This window comes from Mustela nivalis (genome assembly GCF_964662115.1).
Source record: "Mustela nivalis genome assembly, chromosome: 8".
NCBI classification, from domain to species: Eukaryota; Metazoa; Chordata; class Mammalia; order Carnivora; family Mustelidae; genus Mustela; species Mustela nivalis.
The window spans coordinates 46,661,401-46,681,374 of record NC_139027.1 but is presented as its reverse complement, the minus strand read 5'-3'; the positions used below and the strand labels follow the sequence as shown (position 1 = coordinate 46,681,374).

The following is a 19,974-nucleotide window of genomic DNA, read 5'->3' as shown; positions in this document are numbered from 1 at the left end:
CAAGTGGACATAAAACTTATTAAGACCACAATGACCTAGTAATTTAATGAGCACGACTCAGTCTTAGCACCTCTTTTCTGAGTTCTTCTTGCTCAGTGGTCTCTGCAGTCTTGTGGCTTTAAATACCCTTCATGTGTTGTTGACTCCTGATATACATCTCTAGTCCAGACTATTCCCCTAAACTCCAAATTCACACAATAGCTCTGGACTTAACATTCCCACTTGCATTTTAAATCTTCATCTGAAACGTGACATGCACAAAATCAAGTTCCTGATTATCCCTCACAAGCCTCACAAGCCAACTTCATACATTTCCCCCACCCTCTTGTTGAAAGCAACTCCATTCTTCCAGTCGCTCAGAGTCATCATGGAGTTACAATGAACTCCTCTTTTTCTATACCTGATGTGCAATCACCAAATCCTAATTAACTCTAATTTCCAAATATATCTAAAATCTGGTCACTCCCGACCATTCTGGTTCGAAGTCCCATCATCTCTAGCCAAACTACTGGAACGAATCTTCGGACTGTAATAATTTCCTAAATGGATCCTTGATTCCCTCCCATCAATTCCCCACAAAAGCCAGAGTGATCCACTTTAAATATAATAGATTATGTCACTCATCTTAAACACTCCCTGAATTCCCAGAGCTCGCTCTCATGCCTCACATACCCTATCTCCTTGCCATCTCTCTGACCTCATCTCCTCCACAGCCTCATCTCACTTTAGCTTCCAGGCCTTCTTGAGATCTTTAAACAAATCAATTATGATACTGCCTCAAGTCATTTGCACTTGTTCTTTGCCTGGAAGACATTTCCAATACATACCCACATGGCCTCTTCCCTAACTTTAAGATCTTTGTTCAAATACCATCTCATCACAGAGGTCTTTGCTGACCACCTACACACACAACACATGCTCCACCATCAACAGCAGTATTCTCCAGCCCCTGTACCTCGACTTATTTTTCTCCATGATACATTTTACCACCTGGTATGTCTTAGACACACACACACACATGCACACACAGCCTTTGCTACTTATTCACAAATTCCGTATTCGTAAATTTGCCCTACTCACAAAATTAATTGTAACCTCAAACCTAACTCTTACAGTGTTTTCAGGGTCATTCATGGCATGTGCATAGCTGTGAAAAATTTGTCACCCAGGGAGCATGTTCTCATCTGAGGTTGAACTCTGCCTTCTTGTTTCAGCTATCATAGCACAAACAAGTGTCTTTTTTGCAGTCTATTTTGTGCTACATTTTTTGCATTTCTTGTGCCCTTTGTTGGTGATTTTTCTGTTTAAAATGTCCCCAAGTGTACTGCTGAAGTACTGTCTAGTAGTCCTAAGTGCAAGAAAGCTATGATGCTCCTTACAGAGAAAATGTGTGTTAGATGAGCTTTGTTCAGGAAATGAGTTATAGTGCTGTTGGCGGTGAGTTCAATGTCAGTGAATCAACAGCATATATTAAATAAGGTGTCTTTACCTAGAAACACACATAAAACAAGGTTATGTATTGATCAGCTGACAGAAACTGTTCTGACCAGAACCCACCCTGTGTTTCCCCTAGGGGCAGTGGTTTAGTGTGTGCTAATTCAGAGTTCATGGTGACATCATAAAACATAACTATTGTGAATAATGAGATTTGACTGTATTTGCTCTTTTTTTTTATTGTCATATTCTTCCCAAACATAGAAGATTCTGTAAAACCATGGCCGAGTTTATTTTCCTCACTAATGTATTTCTTGTGCTTAACCCTATGCATAGAATATATCACGTACTCAGTAGTGATGATACATTTGTACTTCGTTTAATCCTCCCAAATATTCAGTGTTATAGGGGCTCCTGCACCCACTTTACAGATAAGAACCTTACACCAAGGAGTCAATCACTGGCTTAATTTTCTCAGTGGTAATTGTCAGGGCCAAAATGTGAAATCAGGAAGAGTTCCTACTCTATCTGGGAGCCTATCCACCTCAGTAGTGTTCAAAATGAAGTTGGTAGATAACCAATTTGTTGATGAAAGAAATAAAGGAAGGAATAAATGAATTAATTAAACATCAGGCGAGTTTCAGGTATATCTAATTCTAAAGTGAATAAAATCATCTTTTGAGTGACAGTCAAACCCACAGCCATTGTTATTAAACTAATTGTGTTATCAAGATTTATTATTATTCCTAAATTAAAATGTTAAATAGATAAAGGCAGTGATAAAACCAGAAAGAAGCCTGAAGGGATAATAGATTGAGGATTTAGAGTCAGAAAATAAGGACTCTATTTCTGTTTCAGGCTACATTCTTCTGCAATTCACACACACACACACACACACACACACACACACTTGCACACATATAGTCCATCCTCATTATCACGTCACTAAGACTTTGAGACTCAGATTTTGAGACTGTTATATACATATAAGCATATCTACCCTTCCCACTTTTTGGATTGTTGGGGGAATCAAGGTGGATAATAAACGTAAAAGCAACTTGAAAATGGCGAAATGTTATATTACTAAAATAATGAATAAACATTATGTAGTAAATAATAATCACTTTCCTAATTATTTGAAAGAAATATTTACCAAATAATTCATAAGGATGTAGTTTTAGGATAAATATGATTATTGTTATAATAACAGAGCATGTAAAATCAAAGACATACACACAAATTAATGTCACTCAGACACAGGAGTTTTGCTTTCCCTTCAGGCTAATGGGATTGATTTTATGCACAGTGCTCACCTGATAGCTCTATTAGCCCATTTTTTTTTTTTCTTTCTAGAAATGAGTGGGACTGATGTACAAGTAAAATCAAATAAAGAAAAGACCATTGACCCAATTGCAGCTTGACAACTGTGACACAGAACACCTTCCACTCACAGACCTTGAGCTTTGGTTTCTGCCTCATGAGGCCTTCTGAGCTGTCACTTTAACTTAATTGTTTCTTTGGGGAGTAAGAACTGATAGTTGACCATGATTTGTGTTGATTTTCAATAAAGTTTCTGCCAGGGGTATTTAAATTGAAACATCTGCCTGACAGCTTTATTGGCACCAGGGTATGTGACACTAATAAAGAAATGAAAAAGAGATTTTTTCCTATTGTGCACTTTCCCCACTTTCTCTGGTAGGTGGAATTCTAAACACAGCAACAGGCCATATGACATACAAGCCTGCTTGTATGTCATTCTCACAAGTAACCATTTATTCAATTAGTCCTGGCAATTTGGAAAGTGTTCTCTGTCACCTCCGTTCATTTGGATCATGAGCCAGGTGGATTTATCTGCTTCGTCCTTGTTTGTTATCACCTCTCATCCGTCTCATTGGTATTACACCGAAACACAACCAGGGCTTTTTGTTATTTCTGGGTCAGTGATGCAGAAAAAAAAAAAAAAAAAACCAACTACAGGATTCACATTTAAAGTGTTCGTGTGTACGTGTTTTAATTTTCAGAGAAAAATACTCAAAAGAAAATTACTTTAAAAATTAGCACGTGTGGAGGGATGGGCAACAGGAAGGGAGGGACAGAGGAAAGAACTGAGAGCAAAGGAAAGAGATAGCAGCTGATAAAAACAGAGAAACAAAAGACACTGAATAGATTTGGAGGTATTTGTTTGGGGGCTGCAGCTATTTTGTATACATAGGTAAGACTTTCTATAAATTGTCAATCCTATTTCTTCTTTTGTTGGCTTAACCTTATCTGCAGTTTTCTGACAGAGGCAAACTGCCAATATATGTATATGATTCATTGTACATAAAATAGTCATGGAAGCCTATTTCATTGGAAACGTCTCAACAGGGGTGGCTCCAATAATGTCAGGAAGGTTGCAACAGAATCAATATGATTGTTTTGGTTTAGACCAAAAAATATCAAAATTAAACCAAGATTATAAAATACTCAAAAGTCAAGTAAATGTTACAGAAATTCTAGTACCAAATTATTCAAGGAAAATTAACTTCAGTTTTCTTTATTTTGCTTTATAATTGACCCACAATGACCTATATGTTTGAGGGTCAAAATTAGTTGTTTTCTGCAGATGTAGCAAGGATCACCTTTGATTCAACTATGTTGTGTATAGCAATCAGCAATTCTTTCAGACTGCACTCCTTATAAAACAATAAAGGCACAATATGATGATATTTTCAAATAATCAACACCTTGCTTTGTGACATGACATAGTTAAGGCTTTCACAACACAATTGTTGACTGCCACACAACGTCACAGCATAATAACATAAATCTTTGTCCATCCAACTGATATCCAAAAGTCCAAATTCCATTTCGTGAAGTTGAAAGCTGGGGAAAGGGAAGGTTGAGTATATTGCAAATAACTGATTGTGCGAAAGGCAGACATATGGACATCAAGAAAAATTTGCTACCGAGAGAAAGGATATACTTTGATGAGGAAACATTTTCTTCTAAATATGTAATAGAAGGGAAAATTGTTCTTTCTCTAATACCACCAACTGTGCATTGCAGAGGAAGCAACTCGAATTCACACCTACAAAGGAGCACAGGTGGTGTTGGTTTTACAACTCAGTTCATTCATAAGAAATTTATTTAGCTTAACTTGGGAAGTACATTAATTCTACTAGAAAACACACACACACACACACACACACACACACACACAAGAAACTTTCAAATCTTCAGTCATACAGATAGCCTGCGTCATTTTGCTAGCCAGCTGTCTATTACGAGGTATCACAGGTTACTATCACAATGAACAATGCTGAAACTATTTTTCACAAATAAACAATTTATTATGAATGGGCACAGTGTATTTAAGAAATATACCGTTATCTCATATAGAATTTTTTTTTCCTCCCTTTGTATACTTTTTTCTGCATACAAGGCAAATATAAGCTAATGTCTTTTCATTAGTCTAGTTTCTCGGTGTTTTTTAGGTGAAATGAAATGCATGTTGTAAAGTCATTTAATACGTATTTCGAAATTGTCTTCTGGAAAAGTTTACCCATTCGCTAACAACACTAGAGGCAATAGTTTTTAAACTATTTACTAATCTGACAAGGAAAAAAGATAACTGATTTTTAGTGTAATATGCATTTTTTTAAATTTTATTTATTTATTTGACAGACAGAGATCACAAGTAGGCAGAGAGGCAGACAGAGAGAGAGAGAGATGAAGGGAAACAGGCTCCCTGCTGAGCAGAGAGCCCGACATGGGGCTTGATCTCAGGACCCTAAGATCATGACCCGAGCTGAAGGCAGAGGCTTAACCCAACTGAGCCACCTAGGCGCCCCTACATGTCTTTTATTTATGTGAAAATTTGGCATTTTTTCATAATTGGCACTTTATATTTCTTTCTCAGATTGCCTTTTCTTTTCCTTGCCTTCTTTAATTCAAAGTACATGACATTTTATTTTTTTTTTTAAGATTTTATTTATTTATTTGACAGACAGAGATCACAAGCAGGTAGAGAGGCAGGCAGAGAGAGAGAGAGGAGGAAGCAGGCTCCCTGCTGAGCAGAAAGCCCGATGCGGGACTCGATCCCAGGACCCTGAGATCATGACCGAAGCCGAAGGCAGAGGCTTAACCCTCTGAGCCACCCAGGCGCTCAATGACATTTTATTTTTGATTGATTTGTTTGCAGGTCTGCACTTCCTATTTAATAAAATAATTGTCTTTCATCAGAGCATCCTACATCTTATCTCTTTTCTTATGATTTTGTTTAAGGTTTTATCACACACACACAATAAACTTTTGTATTTCCCTATTGATCAGTACCGACCTTTTCTAACACAGACACATTGGAAAATTTAATAAAAGAATTAGAGTCTCAGGGGAAAAAGATGTCCAGAATGCCTTGTTTATAGATGTAAAAAGAAGTCTCATACCTGAACTCATTCATGGAGTCTGCACGCAAAAGAATTCCCTTCCTTTTTGTTGTTCAGTCTGTCCTAAGTGCGCAATGCCCTTCTCCTAGCTAGCATTTACAAACATACACCTTTATATTCTCTGGTTCTAAAGTCATTTCATTTATTTACATATGCTCATTTGTTCATTTATTTGGAATTTGATTACTATTGTTTTATGATGAGAATAAATTACCTCCTTTCATCTAAAATAGTTACCCCAGCTCCATTAAACTAATATTCTATTTTCTCACTGAGAAGAAATATTTGATGGATATGTGTGAACCTCACAAATTTATTACCTTTAATATAAGTTAATTTTCACACTTTTGGGCAGATAAAATTATAGTATGTCTTTCTAATTCCTAGACATATTAAAATTGTAGAAACATAAAGATGGGGGCGCCTGGGTGGCTCAGTGGTTTTGGCTGCTGCCTTTGGCTCGGGTCATGATCTCAGGGTCCTGGAATCGAGCCCCGCATCGGGCTCCCTGCTCCGCAGGAAGCCTGCTTCCCTCTCTCTCTCTCTCTCTGCCTGACTCTCTGCCTACTTGTGATCTCCGTCTTTCAAATAAATAAATAAAATCTTTAAAAAAAAAAAAATTAAAAAAAAAAAGAAACATAAAGATGATCAAGAAATTGGGTAACATAATTAAAAGGATTTATTTTAGAACTATGTATTGACACATTTATAATACAAAGGATGCACCTTTCTTATGTGCTCATAGAATATTTCTAAAACCTGATCATAATCTAAGTGAAAATTAAATATGAAAATTCAAAACCAGTAAATACATAGGTCAAATTGCCTGAGCATAATGCAAAATGTCACACATTAACTTCAGGAGTAAAAAAACAAAACAAAACAAAAACAAAACAAAAAACTTAGAAATTTAAAAGTAGGCAAAAATATTTATTCTCTAATATCTTGCATCAAAAAAGAAAAAAAATGACCATATAAAAGATTTTAGAAGACAATGAAAAGAGTAAAAACTATGAATTGTAGTTAAGGCTTTAAATAAAGGTGAATTCATTTTGAAAAACCTTCGTAGTGGTAAATAATCCAATCTAAAAATAACGTTGCAGTAGAATATTAAATGACATGGAACAATTGCCATGCTAAAGCCAGTTACAAATATTATTTACAGTATGTGGTGCCTGGGTGGCTCAGTGGGTTAGGCGTCTGCCTTCAGATCAGGTCATTATCCCAGGGTCCTGGGATGGAGCCCAGCATTGGGCTCTCTGCTCAGCAGGGATCCTTCCTCTCTCTCTGCCTGCCTCTCTGCCTACTTGTGCTCTCTCTCTGTCAAATAAATAAATAAAAATCTAAAAAAAATACATATATATACGTATTATTTACAGTAATAGTCCAATCTTTTGAAAATAAATAGTCTAAGTGAAAATTTACTCTAGAATATTTTACCATAAAAATAAGTGAATGGTGGTTTTCTTTAAGGGGTAAGATTACAGATGATTCTCTTTCTTTTGCCTTAAGAGTGTGTTATTAATTTCTATTACAAAATTCTACTTTAAAAAGTAACAATAAATGCAGGTATGTATGGAATAATTTATTCTGAAGTGATAGGTATATACATGTATGTGTTTTTGTGTGTGTGTATGTGTGTATGGTTTTTGTCACATAAGTGTGATAAAAGACTGAGCAATGTTAACTTCCATAGGGGCTTTCCAATGCCCCTTCTCTAGAGAATTGTAAAAGGATGGAGGGACAGGAGCAAGAGAACAAAAGACAGAGAGAGAGGAAGAAAGAGGGTAGAGCACATTAGTGGTCTCACACGGTGAGATCATTAGCATTACATATAATTCAAGAAGAAGATCCACTGAAGATCCAGGAAAGCAGTTTTTAAAAAAATCAAGAGCCACCACAGAAAATAGAAGTATTTACTGAGATACATGAAATATTTCACGTGAATACTGGAAAACATTACCATGGCAAGAACATGGCAAGAACAATGATTTCTGAATAAGGATTGCTCTCATCCTGACTAAAGGAAGTCCTAAAAGGGGATTTGGTGGGGTAATAACCCTATTCTGTAGAGTTGAACCTTTATTTTAAAATTCTCCCAGGGCTCCTGGGTGGCTCAGTGGGTTAAGCCGCTGCCTTCGGCTCAGGTCATGATCTCAGGGTCCTGGGATCGAGTCCCGTATCCGGCTCTCTGCTCAGCAGGGAGCCTGCTTCTCTCTCTCTCTCTCTCTGCCTGTCTCTCCATCTGCTTGTGATATCTCTCTGTCAAATAAATAAATAAAATCTTTAAAAAATAAAATAAAATTCTCCCATAAGTGCAAAAGAAAATATTATGTTCCTTTTATCTTACTTTTGAATAATTTATTTATTTTGAGGTGGATTTCTGTGTCATACAGCATTGGAAATGTATTTATGCTTTCAACAACCACATGAGGCAGATGTTAATTCTATCCTAAGAATAATGGAATCGGGGGCACCTGGGTGGCTCAGTAGGTTAAGTCTCTGCCTTTGGCTCAGGTCATTATCTCAGGGTCCTGGGATCGAGCCCTGCATTGGGCTCTCTGCTCAGCAGGGAGCCTGATTCCCCCTCTCTCTCTGCCTGCTTCTCTGCCTACTTGTGATCTCTCTCTCTGTCAAATAAATAAATAAATAAAAATCTTAAAAAAAAACAAAAACAACAAGGGAATCGGGCTCATAGACATACAGTGTCTTCTTCCAGGTAACACAGATTTTAAATTGCAAGATGGATTAAGTTAAAATCCAGTGTTGGCAGTCTTAAAAATCACGGCTCTTCCTGCTATTGCTTGCTGCTTCCTACCTATTTGTCTTGCCCTCTATTTTCTTTTCTATCTCACATAGTATCAAAATTGATCATGACTTTCATGGAGATAATAGAAACACACAAGTTCAAGCTTAACTCTTTGAAAGTCATTTTTTTTTCATTGTTAATACAAAATGTAATTTGAGATAAAAATGTTATTGTAAGTGCAAATTTAACTTTACATCTATGTAAGCATGAGTTATCATTCAACAGGGCAGCTTTCAAAATTTCCAGGATGAAGTATGATAACCAATAAATATGCCTTACTCCTCCATCTCTTTTAATTATTAGGGTTCTAGAGGCACCTGGGTGGCTCAATCAATTAAGTGTCCAACTTTTGATTTTGGCTCAGGTCCTGTGTTGAGCCCTGCTTTGCGCTTCATGCTGGGTGTGTAACCTGCTTAGGACTCTCTCTCTCCCTCTCCTTGTGTACCCCCTCATGTAAGCTCTCTCTTTCTCAAAACAAAAAAACAAAAACAAAAACAAAATAAGGTTCTTAAGGGTTATTTATAAAACTTTAGGTATCTAAACATATTGTTCTATATCTGAAGTTACTATTTTGAACATTTTCTTTTCTTTTCTGCTTTCCTTAAGGAAAGGAACTTTCTGCAAACACTTAGTTCAGTCATGAACAACTTTCACATGTTCAAAAACAGTCCATTGACTGAAAGGTATTTGTCTCTACACATACGCTGATATATACACATTCATTCTTTTCCTGGAAAACAATTTGGGTTTCCAAGATATTTGATTAGAGAAAATCAACTTCTACTTGTTCATGTCATTTCAGAGGCATTTACTTCTAAAGACCTGTAAGTACTCTCCCATGTGAAGATGATTTCTGCTATAATTGCCACATGCGAGTTCAATTTCTATCTTTTCTAGAAAGAAAAAAAAAATGCTGGTTGTGATAAGTCTACTTAGTGAAGTATTTTTATGCAATTCCATATTTGTTTTTATATGAGGACTTTTCTGTCTCTTCAACAGTGGAGTTTCCTTGTTGGCTTTTTCATTAATGTCAATGTCTGGAGATTTTATATATATATATATATATATACATATATATATGTATATATATATATGAAATGCATATAAATATATATATGAAAGTGAATATGAGACTCTTTTAATGGGCTCTCTAATACCCGTCATGAAAAAGTATAAGAAGTGAGATACTCCAGAAATGAATATTTTTCTGTTAACAACATATATGACCCTCCCCCCAAAAAAGATCAAATAGGCAGCACACCTTGTAAAAGTTCTGGAGGTATCAAAATGCAAGTCCTCAGAGTTTACTGGAGAACGGGCATCTTAGCAGGGTACTAATCTCTGCAGACTTCTAAACAAAGCTAACTAACAGGAGGTGATTTAGACTGTGAAAGTGGCCTGACCTGCAGGAAGTACCCGGTTTGCTATTGTCCTTGAGTCATCCTGAGCCACAATGGGTCTCAGGGTTAGAGGAGGATTCCTGTCATTCCTTCCTGGGATTTCCTGCCCTCTCTCTCTCTCTCATGCCCATGGATCCTCAGATCCCTTCAGAATGATTGTACACTTCCTCTTCTCACAAAGGCTGTAAACCACCTGTAAGTTGAATAATAAAGAACTAGAGGGGCACCTGGGTGGCTCAGTGGGTTAAGCCTCTGCCTTCGGCTCAGGTCATGATCTCAGGGTCCTGAGATCGAGCCCGGCATCAGGCTGTCTGCTCAGCAGGGAGCCTGCTTCCCCCTCTCTCTTTGCCTACCTCTCTGTCTACTTGTAATCTTTCTCTCTGTCAAATAAATAAAATCTTAAAAAAAAAAAAAAACTAGAAAAAGACGAAATGTCCAGGGAACAAAAGAAATATATTTTAAGTAATACTTTACAAATTGGCACAGGTTTTCTCATCTCGGATCTCATTTCACCCTTATTCCTGGCTTAATTTGGCATATGATGGGGAAGATGAGGAAAATGAACTTCCGACAGCTAGAGTGCTTGATCAGCGCTGACAACATTGGAATTCGGAGTAAGGGAGAGACGGGGTCTGCTTCAGCCTATGTGCTTTTCTTTAAACTACATTGCCTCTGATTATCAACCTCAGCAAATCCTGGCTAATCAGTAAAGTTAATGTTTGTGGATTTCTGCTTTAAAGAGGAAGCTATCAAGTATGAGGAACCACAGACGAAAACAGAGACCATGCTCTTTCAAAACTCCTGTAACACTACTGCCTGGTAGCAGATTATTTTCAGGTGATTCAGAAGGCATTCACTTTTCTTGAGAGATGCTTGTGTTAATTCTTGTCCTATTTTCCCAATAAAATAATTTATTCCTTCAATTTTAATGTGTTAGCAAATGCAAGAGAGAAAGAGAGGGAGAGCAAGTGCACACCGCCTGTGGAAAATTCGCAGCCTCCTCATCCAGAGTTCATCTCTGGCTACTCACTGGACACTCATTCAATTTACCATTGTGAAGGCAAACAGTCTCTAGAAAATCAAGTAATGTATCATTTCAATTCCTAGATAGATCGCTTTCCGTCTACATCGTACTGTCACTATTAATAAAGCCAGTAAATTAAGCACTGACAGCAGCGGGGGGTAAGAAGAAAGTGCAGGCATAAACACTCACAACTTACAAAAAGAATAACGCATATGAGCCATTCAGCATCGCTCCCCAACATTCTGATGCTCAAAATTGGCTATATATGGCTGTTCTAGGAGTGTTAGCATGTGTGTGTGAGGGAGAGAGAAAGAAAGAGAGAGAGAGAGAGAAAATGAGAGCGAGAAAGCACAAGAAAGAACCAGAGTGACAAAGACAGAAAGACAGAGAGATTGCAATGGTTCTTGTGCAGGTTTTTCTCTTCTTTTCTCTTCACAGTTGAACTCTATATCCAGATGCCAAATATTCACCTAATACATCCCCAACTGCCACATCTGATAAGGCCTTGAACTGAGGTAAGATTTTTCAGTTACAACCTAAATGGAAATACAACCTCTGCCACCCCTCTATCCACTTCCTGCCTAGAGAATACCAGTTCTCCCACCAAAAGGACTCATCCGTCTCGTACTTATTGACATTTTTCAGAAAAAAAAAAAAAAAAAAAAAAAAAAAGCATCATGAATACTAACTAAAATTATTGAGCACGTTCCCTGTGACAAGCCCTGTTCTAAACTGATAGATTAGCTCATTTTATTGCCTTCACAGTTCTGCAAGGTATGGATATAATATTATTTCCATTTTATAGGAAAGAAGATTTAGGCTCAAAGAAGTAAAGTAACCTGGCTGGGATCACAAACCTAGAATAAGGCAGAGCTGAAATATAAATGCAATAATCTGGTTCCAGAACCTCGTTTCTTAACCATGAGCATAATCTGACTTTAGTAAGGCAATCCAATAGTTTCCCCCTCTTCTTTGCACACCAAAGAATTAGGCAGAGTACAGTAGATGAATTCTGCCTTTGCCTATGTACCCAAATATAAAGGCTTGATAAAATTAAAATATTGCAAGAATATTCTGTAGCTGTTAGAGCCCGCTCATCTTTTAGGTTCTAGATAAACTAGAGGAAAAATCAAGGGCTGAGATTCTACCATCCCAGGTTTACTCATGCACTAAGAGGTACCCTGTTTCTCCTTCCATCCATTTTTTTAAACTTAATTTATTTATTTAACTGAGAAAGAGAGAGGGAGAGCATGGGGGTAGGGAGGGGGAAAGGCAGAGAGAGTCCTAAGTGGACTCTGCACTGAGCACAGAGCCCAACACAAGGCTGGCTCCATCTCACATCCCTGAGATCATGACCTGAGCAGGAACCTAAAGTCACACACATAACCAACTCTGCCACCCAGGTGCCCCTATTCTTTGCTTTTTAAGATTGTGAGGTTTTTTTGTCGTTGTTGTTGTTGTTGTTGTTGTTGAAGTGTGTGGTACTTGTCTCAGGCATCCTTGTCAGTTCTCTTCATGGATACATAAAATGGGAAACCCCTTTGCCAAAAAGGATGTTTATCCAAGGCATGAGGGCAACTCCTCTAGTTGAACTTACTTTAGGATACTATACATTAGCATATGAAGATGGTAAATATTGTTTTCTCCTTCTACTTGTTTTGGGAACCTGACAACAAGCATGAGCTGTATCAGTTTTTTTAGCAGTCCTGGATTGCTTTAAATTTCTGTTGTAATTTTTATGACCTAAAAATAGTGCACAACTCTAATCTCTAGTCAGCTGTAGGAAGATAATGAAAAACATTCTAAAATTTCAAATCAAATGTTTTATATTTTCAGGTCAATGGATAGCTACACTTTTCCTGAATTTGAATTAGTAACTTCAATAAAAACAAGAAAATGGATGGGGGAAGCATGTTAGGAACGGCCATAAATGATTCTCACTAATTTGAAGTCACTGGTGCTTTTTTCCAATATGATTTGGCAAATCTTTATTCCAACTGTGAGAGAATAAGAGGAAAATTTATTTCTCATTTGATTTCCTACAAGGCATTGGCTTATAAATGGAATGCCCTACATGAGATTTTTGAGACTTTAGGAAGTAAATAAAAAGGCAAAGAAAGAAAAAAATGAAATATAAATTATCATAGAAAACAATGAATTTTTGAATACAGAAACATCATAGAAATAGTTTTTAAAAGACACCTTAGGACATGTGAATAACTTTCCATTCTATTTGAATGCATTAGAAAATAAAACGTGACACAGATTCCAGAGAGGTCCTGATCCAGAAAGGAACAGAATGATTATATGATAAATTTAAAAGGAGTTTAAAATCATTATATAATACATTGACATTTTTAGACATAAGACAACATGGCAAAATGTATTTTATCCCAGTATAATATTAATACAAATAACTATGATATGTATCACTTTATAATCAGGTTTTAAAATTTTGTTCTCTCATTTATTTGCTTAGAATCTACTTAATAGTCAAACTAATTAGTATTAACTGACCAATAATAAAACCTGTTTTTTGATTGTCTCCAAATATTTTTCGATCTAATCTATAATTTCAAGTTATTGGGTTTATTGTCATGACTTTCTAAATTACAAGGTATATATATTATCTGACAATGTATGTATAATAACTGAGTTCTTCCTTTTAGATGAAAATCCAGAGGATTGCATAGGGCATTTTTTTTAAATCTGTGTGGAAGACAGACAAGTTTAGAACAGAGGATGACAACATCCTGAGAAGACAACTTTGAATGGAGTTTCCTCTTTGGGGAGAAGCTCTAGGCAGTGAGAAAATAAAAATGAACTTGAGTGCAGATTGAAATCTGAATGAATGTGGATTAAGAAGACCTCGGTGGATTGATACGAAAAAAACCAAGTTTATCCATCTAATATATTTTACTAACACTGTTTTGGCTAATATAACAATCTTTAATAAGAGCTTGAATGTATTGATTGCTTTATGTCAGTGATTCTTTTTATCTCAATATTTCAAAGTAGGTGTTTTGTTTTTACATCATTGCTAACTCGAACATTTATGTGATACAAATAATATATGTTGCTGTGTTGCCATCAGACCATAGCATACTAAAGTAAAAGCTCAGTTGCATTTATTTGACTGGTTTGAGTCTTACTGAAGGATTAAGGTTATGTCTAAACACACACAGGTTAAGAAACAATTTGGGTCATTCACAGACAAGAGGTGGATAACGTTTGAGACATTAAGTCAGGGTATTTGGCCACTGGAAAACCAAACACCTTAGTTAGTAATAGGCAATTTCTTGGGCAGTTTACTTGAATTGTTTTTACAGTTCAATGTTAATATTTCTGATAATTTCAATAATTCTTTTTAATTCTCTAACACAGTTAGGTGGCCTGCCCCTTTGAGGAGGCTTTTATAATATTAGATCATGAAATCATTCATATACATTTCCAAGGTCAGTTATGTGTATCTGATGGGATGACTCTGTCTTAGAGCCAAAGAAAGAGGTGCCTGTGGAGTCAAGATTGGTCTAGAGTTTGAGGACTTTCTTAGAAAAAAATAGGAGCACCTGGGTGGCTCAGTGGGTTAAACCCTCTGCCTTCAGCTCAGGTCATGATCTCAGGGTCTTGGGATGGAGCCCTGCATCGGGCTCCCTGCTCAGCGGGGAGCCTGCTTCCCCCTCTCTCTGCCTGCCTCACTGCCAACTTGTGATCTCTCTCTCTCTGTTAAATAAATAAATAAAATCTAAAAAAAAAGAGAGAGAGAGTATATATACACATACACACACACACACACACACACACACGTATAGTTTACCTTTTAAGAATCTCTTTCTCTTTCTTAAGGTCAAGGACACTGCTAAAAACCAGAGGATTAATTATGATCAAATTCCTGAAATTTATAATTGATAGTATGTTAAATAGAAACGCGTTTTAGACATCCAACATGTGTTTTAGACATCTCAAAAAATGATTTTTTGAAACAAGTATAACTCTAATTTTGAAATTATTTTTATTTGATTAAATACAAGTGCTTAAAAGTTAACAAATTTTCAAGGTTTTTTTTTCTTTATGCTGATAAACTCACTTTCCCTTTATTGTTTTTAACAGTTAATAAAGAACAATCTTGCAATCAGTGAATTTAATTACTATAACCCAAGCTCACCCAAGCACAAACAGAAGTTAATGACATGTTTATTAATAGAACATCTAAGCATGGAATCTGCAGACAGACTAAGAAAACACAGGTTAAAAACAAAAATGCTCAATGAATCAGGATGTCAAGTAGAATTATAATAAGTTCCAGAATTGGATTCTGTTCAATGGGTTATTAGCACTATTCAATGTGTTCTTCAGAACAACTTTTATAATTTATTTTTGCGAAACTTCTATGTGTCAGACAATTTAATAGACTCTTAAATATAAAAGACAAATACATTTTTACTCCAAGGGATTAAAATTCAAATGTAGACAACAGTAAGTAAACAAAAAAAATTTTAAAGAGGATCATGTAATACAAATGAGGAGAAAGAGCATCCGAACCTTGGGAATACATAAGAAGTCACCATCAAATTGGAGAATTGAAGAATTGGATTTTAAATGAGGGTTATTTCTAGGTAGAGAAAATAAGACAAAGTATCATCTGCATAGACAGGAAATGATGAATAAAGATCCAGTGAGTGAAGAAAAACATGATGTTACTGTAGAGTTGAGGACAAATGAGATATTGCTCAAAAAAAAAATGTAATGGGGATTAACAGGATTTTATGCAATGAGATTATAAAGAGATCAGGAATTTGACTGTTTCAAGGAAGGTAAGGGAAATCAAAGAGGTTTTCAAATCCGGATTGTATCCATGAGAGGCACTCCAAAAATGAAGATTGTCAGCTGCATCCGTATACCTTTTCAAAGGAGGGGCTGTATTTTTTAAAAAATAAATTTAAAACCTCTATCATACCTTTTTGTGCCATGATAAATACTCAGTGATTATCACATATCTATGCTTCTACAATTAAGTTTGGAGACTATTTTAACTAGCTACTGCTTCACATTGATCGGGATATCTATTTCCTTCCAACTCAACAGAGCAGTTGCATCAGGAACAAATAGATGGCAGCTAGTCTTAAGAAGTTAACAATATATTCAATAATAGGTTTTTAGAAATAAATTTTTAAAATTGACTTTGCTGTCCTTTCTCTGCCTGTTCAAAAAAAAAAGAGAGAGAGAGAGAGAGAGAGAGAAAAGGAGGAGGGTGTGTTGCCTTCCATTTGCACTTATTTGCACTTTTGAGGAAAAAAATAAAACCTTTTCCTCACTCATTCTGTCAAGTAGAATTTGTATAAGAAGTTTTCGTGTACTTACTCTTATGACTACCTTAAGGAAAGGCAGGGAATTTATGGGATGCAAGACTAAATACTACATATGGGATGCAAGACTACAATGGCATATCTCTGATGAAAAAAGCAATATTATTAAGCAAATTAAAAACTTTTTTTTTTAACTTTACACATAAGGCCCAATCAGTGGCCTGTGTATGCTTTCAAATGAGTGTACTGAAATTAAAAAAAAAAAAAAAGAATTAATGCACAAAGAGATATGCTGTTTGGCATTTCACAAGAATGATAATGTTCATTTTCAACTCTTGTGATAAACATGTAAAAATGACAGATCTATATTAGGAATGTTCTGCTCTCTTCTGAATGAAAGAACATGACCAGAGATAACATAGTATGCAGAAAGAATGCAGAATTAAATAGTTAAAAATTTCTAGTAGCACAAATGACATTGAAGGATCATGTTTTATTTGTACTTAAATACCAATTAAATAATGAAAATTTTAGAATTAAATATAAAGAGCAACATGTTGAAACTTCAATGGAATTTTAAAGTGACATATTTGCAGATCAATCAAGCAAAATAACAAGCTGTTCTTTAGTACAAGTACAAACAAATATGAATTAATTTCCAATACTATGATCTAATCAATTGCAGAATTTAATAGTCTGATTCACGTCCTCTTCTTATCCACTCAACTTAAAATCTCTGCCATGTTTAAACCTGGAACTAGAATGAGTCTTACACAGGGCACTTAACTATTTGGTATGGGACAATGGACTTTAATAATCCATATCTACTTGTGATCTCATAAAATATTATAAACAATTACCCATCATCTACTATTCTATCCAACAGGTATGTATTAGTAATACATACAATTATGATCAGATGCTTTCTATACATCTTCATTTTGCAATACTATTCTATGATGTTTACATCTGATCTCCCCAAATTGCCTACTGCCCAGACTATAATCTGGGCTGAACCTAGGCAAATATTACCCACTGGCAGCAGATAGCACATGAGTTATATCCACAGGTGATCCTTCAGGTTTTCGTTTATAGAGAACTGCAATTTACCTACCATTTATTGGCCTTTCTTAGAAGTCTGCTTTTAGTATTTGGAGAAGTGGGGACTGATCCTCAAAATAATTGAACCACCATGTCTAACATAGATTCTGATTTATAGTTGCACAAATCAACAAGTTAAATAACCAAGAATAGCTTGTTTACAAAATTAAATTACTTTATTTTAAATAATCCTGCTAAAGGAAACATATTCAACATTTAAAACAACATGCATCTTTAAGAGTTTTATTTCAAAAACATGGACTTCGGTGCCTGAGGAATAATTGTCATAGTCAGCCTTGGAGCATGCCTAAATAATTGAGCATTTAAAAAACAAATAATGTCTTCTCGCAACAGACAAGAATTGTAAGTAGATGAGCTAAGATGGCAAAACATATACTCCTAGATTTCTAAACTCTAATGACCTTCATGTACTATTCCCAACCTTTATCTTCCTTTGTAGTCTCTATATGATATTTAAAGAAGATTTAGTGTGATATGGAATATAATTGTGTATAATAATTATTCCCTTGCTAGAGAACATGATGTCTATCTTGAGTTTTAGATGCATTCATATTTTTTAAAATGTGATTGAAATTATTGAACTGCTATCTAAAGAAAAAGACATTATATTATAAAAGATGTTATATCTATTTTAGCAGATCTATTCAATCAATTTATCCTTTCTTAAAAGATTTTTATTTATTTATTTGACAGAGGGAAACATAGTGAGAGAGGGAACACAAGCAGGGGAAGTGGGAGAAGGAGAAGCAGGCTCTCCGCTGAGCAAAGAGCCCAAAGCAGGGCTTGATGGTAGGACCCCAGGATTGTGATCTGAGCTGGAGGCAGAGGCTTAACAACTGAGCCATCCAGGCACCCCACAATAAATTTATTTTAAAATCAAGAATGTCAGCCCTACCCAATTTAAGGGAATGGATAACAGCCAACTATGGTATTTATAAGTATAAAAATCATATGCATGGGGTTTTGTAAATATAAAATGGCATATAGCTAGCAGTCTCTTGATACATATTCTCCCAATTCATCATTAAATCATATACAAATGTAAAAGGATGAAAATTTAATATAGGATTGAAAACTAAGAGAGGTAATATTTTTACAGATACTAGATGACCCTCCAACACCGTTTGACAAGTAAATCCGACTGAGACAGTCGTACACAGAATAAAGAGGCGTAGTGTCATAGAACAGTGGCTCCTAAAAATAGTCAAACACTTACTCCTTCCTCTCCTTTCCACCATTGTTTCAAAGACACAGGAACTGCATCATCAAGAAAACTGGCCAGCCACCTTTCACTGATGGTTCTCAAACATGCTATGAAGGATCACAAAATTAATATAAGATTTTATAGAACTTAGGTGGAAAGTATATTTCTGGACAAAAAGTAAGAGTATATATTTCTGATTGCTATTATTCCCGAGGGACATAAAAATTTCTAACACTTCCATGTGTGAAATAATAAATAACAATGCATATACACAAACCTATTCATATTAAAAATGGAAGGGATCAGGATGTAAGAATCCACCATGAAATAAAGGATTGAGATATAGAAAACTCTATAAAATTAATACATAGTTCTTGGTTTTGAGAGATCAATAAGCAGAAGGCAAGCAAGAAATTATACAACTCAAATAATATTTTTCAGAGGGTTAATATATTAAAAGCTACACCTTAGAAAGAAATAATGTATTTTTCATATGCAAGGCCCAAAACACTTAAAGATTTTTGTGTATTGGTCAACATAAGATTTGTCTCACAAAGTAAAAGTAATATAATGAAATCAGAGGCTAGTTAGAATTGTTTTTAGAAGTCTCACAAATCAACAACACAAAGACAAAACAAGCATTCTCCCTCATAAATCCAAGGTTAAAATAGGAAATAAAACATTAAATAAAATCTATTTGGAAATTATTGACCATTAAAACTGTACCTATCAGAACTCCTGGAATGTAACCAAATGTATACTCTGAAGAAATGCCATAGACTTAACTTCTTTTATTATAAAATAAGAAAAAGTTTTAAAAACTAAACTCCACAGTAATATAAATGGCATAAGAATATATATTTAAGAGAAGATATAAATTAATAAAGATGAAACAGGAAAAATTGAAGAAGAAAGAAATCAGGAGACAAAGTGGTATGTTCAATAATTCTTAAAGCCATTTTCAACAATAATAAATGCATGCAAACTTTTTAAAAAACAAAATCAAGAAAAAAAGGGTAGGCACACTAGACATCAGTATTTAAGGAGAGTAAAACCGCAAAGTAAATGACTGCCAGAACTATAAATATTGTTCTTTACTTTAAATTTTCAAAATTTTTAAAAGATTTTATTTATTTGTCAGAGAGAGAGTGAACGAGTGGGCACACACACAGGCAGCAGGAACAGCAGGCAGAGGGAGAAGCAGGTTCCCTGCAGAGCAGAGGAACCTGATGCAGAACTTGATCCCAG

At 35.4% G+C, this 19,974-nt stretch overlaps 1 protein-coding gene across 4 annotated transcripts in view; it reads right to left on the bottom strand.

Moving 5' to 3' along the window:
• The window catches only part of LRRTM4 (leucine rich repeat transmembrane neuronal 4), a 710,494-nt gene that overhangs the window by 663,467 nt on the left and 27,053 nt on the right, over positions 1-19,974 (bottom strand). The window contains exon 3 of one of the 4 annotated variants that reach the window (XM_082745341.1): positions 15,964-16,011. The exons of the other annotated variants lie outside the window; for them this stretch is intronic. The gene's annotated coding sequence lies outside the window, so the exon portion shown is untranslated. Of the gene's footprint in view, positions 1-15,963; positions 16,012-19,974 lie in introns of those variants that run through there. 4 annotated transcript variants of the gene reach the window in all.